Source organism: Echinops telfairi, unplaced genomic scaffold, assembly GCF_000313985.2.
Source record: "Echinops telfairi isolate 266 unplaced genomic scaffold, ASM31398v2 ScPeMD7_36;HRSCAF=134, whole genome shotgun sequence".
Taxonomy (NCBI): domain Eukaryota; kingdom Metazoa; phylum Chordata; class Mammalia; order Afrosoricida; family Tenrecidae; genus Echinops; species Echinops telfairi.
Window position 1 is genome coordinate 1,424,737 of NW_022103934.1, and position 5,933 is coordinate 1,430,669.

General features: G+C 52.7%; 1 protein-coding gene across 3 annotated transcripts in view; it reads right to left on the reverse strand.

Annotated features, from left to right (window-relative positions):
- PDE4A (phosphodiesterase 4A) overlaps window positions 1-5,933 on the reverse strand; it is a 44,610-nt gene that overhangs the window by 22,947 nt on the left and 15,730 nt on the right. The gene's annotated exons all lie outside the window — the stretch shown is intronic.

Here is a 5,933-nt window from a genome sequence, read left to right on the forward strand (position 1 = left end):
TATTATTATTATTTTATGCTTACCACTTTATTCCTATTTTGTTTTTTATTGTTTCCATTGGGCTTCCCAGTTGGTGAAACACAGAAGGAGCGGATGCACAGAGATAATAACTGATGTTGGGTTTGTAGGAGTTGACGGGGTGAGGGGGGTGAGAGGATCTTAGGACTAGACAATGAAGGTGGGAGGGGCCAGGGAGCTAGAACTGATTGCGATCATGGGGGGGGGGCAAGTTCTAACATGAATTGTAGTAGGGACTGTACAATTCTTTTTGCTGTGATTGAACGATCGCGCTATTGCATTGAATGATACGTAGATTAGGTGCCAATACAAATGGACAACACAAAAAGAGCCAGTCACAGCCAGAGACCCACGGGGGCAGTTCCACCCTGCTCGCTAGGGTCGCTGTGAATTGGAGCTGCCTCGATGGCAGTGAGGTTTGGTTTGGTTTAAACCCAGCCTTTCGGATTCTCCTCCTCTTGTCTCTCAATTTCCTTCTCTTCTTTACAGTTTGTCTCTCGAACCAGCGCAGGGGCTTTGGTGGGCCTCGAACAGAGTCTGGCACGGTGGCGGCCTGTAAGTACCTCTGGGATGAGTCATGAAAGTCACGGAATGAAAAGGCATTCTTGGGAGACTTGAACCCTCAGGTGTGCCCCTGCTTGACGGACCAAATACAGTGATGGCTTTTGCGTTCAAATGTTTCTTTTTCAATAAACACGGGCGTGAATGCCTGTACCGGACTGGGCCTTGGTAGGAATGAACAGGGCCAGCAAGGCCCTGAAGCGATGGCCGTGGTTATGGCGGTCAGGGCAGTCTGGGGGATGTCTGAGCAGGGTGCTGGGTCAGCACGGAACTGCTCAAGTCAGGTGGCGGGAAGAGCACTCCAGCTACAAGGACCAGCAAGGGCAAAGGGCCGGAGGCAGGCAAAGGCTTGTTTCTGAGAACAGCAAAAAACTGGTTGGGGCCAGAGTGGGAATGGAGGTACACAGGTAGACAGAGGGAGAGGGGGCACTAGGACCCCTGTCTGGGGCCACTGGTGAGACAGAGGGCACTCCTCCACCCTCCACCCGCAGGATGAGGCAGGGAGCCCCTGATAGCCCACTGGGTGACTTAGGGTCAACGAAAACTTCCATTTCTTCATTGAGCAAATGGGGACCACCACTCCCACCTTCATCAGATTTGTCCAGGTGCCAGCCATCAGACAGGTGAAAGCATGGGAGCTCAAGAAGGAAATCATTAAAAGCATGGGTGACAGTAAAATTCTCAGCAGCCCAGAAAATCTCTCCTTGGGGCGCAAACTCAGCAAGGCAGTCCATGCGGGTGGAGAGCTGAGGAGCTATGGCCCTGCCCCACGCTGTGGGGGTCTCAGGAAGCCACTGCCCCCCTCTGGTGTCAGAAAAACTGGCCCGGATGGGTCAGGACTTCGGATTTGCTCCGAGTGGGGAGGGGGAGGGGGCAGGAAACCTCTCTTTCCACTCCTACCTGTCAAGGGATCTGAACGTTCCATACGCTGCGAATGAACACCTCGACGTCTCCTAGCCCCAGACAGAGGGCCCCGTTTCCCAAAGTGGAGCCAGTCCTGGGGGTGCTGTCACTGCCATTATTTTCCAGGTGAAGAAACTGAGGCACAGAAGGCACCCTGATTGGCTCGGGGTCCCACAGCACAACTGTGGCAGTTAGAAACCAGACCCATCCTCAGCCGTCACAACGTGAGCTACTTACCAACAACCGCGCGCGCGCATGGCACACACACACACACACACACACACACACACGCACACCGTGGCCCCTGCTCTGCCTACTGCACCTCCACGCGAGCAGGGCAGCACACGCAAATGTTCCCAGGGGCAGGGAGCCAAGAAACCGTGTGGCTAGATGTTCCAGTTTTCCAAGAAAATCCAGAAATGTCTACTTTTAGTAGGCAAAAATGCAGACTTCTAAAATCACTTGAAACAACAACAACAACACTGAAGAGTGTCTGTTAGGTCAGCAGAACCACATCAGGGCAAGACTGCTCTTTAATCGAGTCCAAGGCCCGCATACTTGCTCTGAAGAGTGATCCGGACACGTGGGCAAACCGTTACCCACAGCTCAGTGGTTGAGCCTAATTAATAAGACTCTGTTAAAACAGACTGCGAAATGTGCGCTGTGCCGAAGATACTGTCGAGTGAATGAAGAAAAAGGGAGAAGGAAGAAGATGAAGAAGAAGAAGAAAATAATGGGGGCATGGGGATAAAGCTACAGATTGGATAAAATATCCTACAAAGGACATGTATCCAGAATACACTTAAAAATATTTGAAACTCAATAATGAAACAGCTCAATTAAAATTCTTTTTAAAAAAAATGAACAAGAGATTTGAACAGATTGTTCACCAAAGAAAAAGAACAGATGGCAAATAAGCATAGGAACTAGAATGTATCCTTTGGGAAATGCAAATTGAAACCAGGAAACACTGTCCCGCCTACGAGACTCACTGAAACAACAAACAATATCAAGTGCTGGCAGGGCTAGGGAGCAACTGGAACACTCATCAATGGCGGCGGAGAGTGGAGAGTGTTACCAGCCACGTTCGGAAAACAACAACAACAACAAAAATGGTCTGGCAGCTTCAATGAAAATAAACACACACGTGCTACATAACCCAACAATCGCACTGCGGGATACTTTCCCAGGATAAATGAAAATATGTGTCCACATTAAAAACCCATACACGAATGTGTATAAGAGCTCCGTTGATGATCATCAAATCCTAGAAACACCTGGTCCATGGACCAGTGCAGAGATAGACAGGTACAGACCCAGGGATAGACAGGTACAGACCCAGGGATAGACAGGTGCAGACCCAGGGATAGACAGGTGCAGACCCAGGGATAGACAGGTGCAGACCCAGGGATAGACAGGTGCAGACCCATACGATGGACTACTGCTCACTCTACAAAAAGGAATGAACTACCTAGACAGAGGCCAACCTGGGTGCCCTTTGGTGGTAACATGGAGGCATGGGTCAAAATGCATGGACATGTACGTATACGGCAAAGCCTGAATTTTCATGACGGGTTCCTTGGGAAAATTGGCACTCATCTGCTTCGTTGACTCTGCAGCGGCCTCTGGTGGGCCAGGACAAATGAGGGCTAACACTAAAGCAGAAGAAGGCGTTCCAGAACACTTGCGTGCACCCAGAGCAAGACATTTTCAAGCAAGCACCGCGAGAGCTGCGTGGTCTCAAATCAAGAAAGGTGTGCGCCAGGGTTTCATCCTCCCATCAGACTGATTCAGTCTGTCTGCTAAACAGCTGATCCCAGAAACAGAATGATAGGAAGAAGACCAGGCCATCAGGATGGGAGGAAGGCTCACTAACAAGCTGCAACAGGCAGCTGACACAACCTTGTTTGCTGAAAGTGAAGAGGGAGTGAAGCATCAGGAGATCAGAGACTATCCAGCCAACAAAAGTCCTCTCGACTGGACCGATGAGCAGCTTCATGGTAAATGGATAAAAAGAGCGCAATGGCCAAGGGCTTCACTTAACTTGGATCTACAACCAACCAGGGAATCGGGAAATCAGAGCATGAATCCCATTGGGCAAACCTGCTGCAAAAGATCTCCTTAAAGTGTCAAAGAGTAAAGGGTGTCACTCTGAACCTTTGGGTGCCCCTGGCCCAAGCCATGGCATTTTCGATCGCCTCGCATGCACGTAAAAGCTGGACAAGGAAGAAAGACGTTGACTGATGATGTTGGCAACGACTATTAAACGGTTCACAGGCTGCCAGGTGAACAAACACATTTGTGTTAGAAGTAGGACAGCCAGAATGCTCTTTAGAATCAAGCGTGGCAAGACTATTTCATGAACTTTGGACATGTCATCAGACGAGACAAGTCCCTGGAGGATGTCATGCTTCGGTGGGAAAAAGAGGAAGGGTCGGCATCAAAAAGGAGGACGCCAATCCACAAGACGGGCTGACACAGGGGCCGCAACCATGGGCTCACACCTAGGCACGACTGTGAAGACGGCGCAGGGCCGGGCAGTGTTTCCTTCTCTGGTTACACAGGGTCGCTAGCAGCCGGCACCGACACCACAGCGTCGAACAACAATCCTGAAAAGGAATTTAAAGAGCACTCTCATTGCGGACTCAGTTAACCACTCATGGGTCGTCTGCTGGGACTGTTGCTGATGATGCCCGTGTACTGAGCACCTGCTGTATGCTGGGTGTGTGCCAGGTCAGATCCGTTTAGGCATACGACACAGCGAAAGTGGTCGCCGCCGGGCGGCAGAACCTGAGTGAAATGGAAGACACAAATCTCTTCCACTACGATGAGCAAACAGTGCAGTGGTCAGGCTGCACCCTGTCAGAGGCGGAAACTGTCCAGACCTGAACCTAAAACAAGACAGCTCCTCCATGGAGTTCTGGCTCTCCCAGATGCCACTCGAAGGAGACACTTTCTGAGCCCTGGCCATGGGCTGGCACCACGGCCGCCCTTCCTCCCAGTTAACTCAGTTAGCCTTCCGCCCACCACCCCATGAGGAGGGGCCTGTTACCAACCCTGTTCAATGAGGACACCGACAGACATGGCGGGGCAGCCACGGATTGGTGGCCTTGCTGGAGAACCATGACCTGTCTTCCAAAGTCCTGGCCTGGGTTTTCGGGGTTCTGTTAACAGGGACTGGACTGAGGGAAGGGGAGCGCCCCCCCCTTGACCCCAGGAATCATTCCTCCCCCTCGACCCCAGGAACCATAGCTGCAGTTTAGGGAGAATGCGCACCAAGCCCCTAGACAGTGCCCACGGGATACGCCAGCCTCAGGGAATTCTGCGCAAGCAGCAGCCCAGAGGGCAGGATGGAAGAGGCAGCCCTGGGGACCTTGCTGTGTGTGCTGACAGGATCTGATGTCCCAAAGCTGAGAAAGAGCAGAGGGAAGGGGGTGAGGGCTGGTGAGCTCACTGTCCCAGCCAGGCCCCAGAATCAGCCCCCTAGTCCATGAGGAGCCACCCCCCTCCTTGACTTACCATTGCTCAGGGTGACCCAGAGTCCCCCTGGAGGCTGCTACAGAGATGTCCCAATAAGACCCAGAGTCAGTCTGCCTGCCAACGAACCCTGACAGCCATCGGCGAGGCCAAATGACCTTCCCAAGACTCCCTGTCCCCGCTCAGGTGAAGCGGCTCCCCAATCCACCCCTTTGGGCCCCTGGGTCCGCCCAGCTGGGCAGCAAATTGGGCCTCTGGAGGGAAGCGAACTTCAGGGAGCTCTGCTGCAGGGGCTGATGGGAAACAAACAAGCTGGGGTGGAGGCAGGGAAAGGGGACAAGTCACAGTTGATGAAAGTGAGAAAAAAAGAGAGAGAGAGAGAAGCTAGCTGCTGTGGAATGTCACATGGCAGGTACACCTGAACAGCCCATTTTCCAGAGAAGGAAACTGAGGGAGAGACGGTGATTTGTGGTGGAATAAGGATTTGAACCCCAGGCAGCCGAGCTCCAAGGCACATTCTCAATCACTAGGTGTCTGTCTCTCCTGCTCCCTGCCCTCCTCCCACTGAGGAGGTGCCGGGCAGCCCACATGGAAATGCCTGGCATTTGCCTTGGGAAGGTCACATGGAGGTTGAGGGTGGTGTTGGTGTAAGTCTGCCAAGCAGGCATGTGGTGCCAGGTGACATGGCTGTTTGTGCGGCTGGGTGTTGGAGGAGGCAGTGTGTGTGTGTGTGTGTGTGTGTGTGTGAGGGGGCTGGTGCCAGGGCATCTGGGTGCTCCCAGGGATTCCTGTGGCCATGTACACCTGTGGGTGTGAGGGAGAAAGGTCAGAGGTGCCTGCGGATCTGTGCCTGAGCTGGGGAGAGGGTACCTGTGAGCTGCAAAGGTGTTATGACTGTCTCTGAGTGTCTCTGAAAGCACATCTATGCACCCCGGGGTACAGGTGGGAGCAGGAGCCAGGCCTGTGGCGGTCTG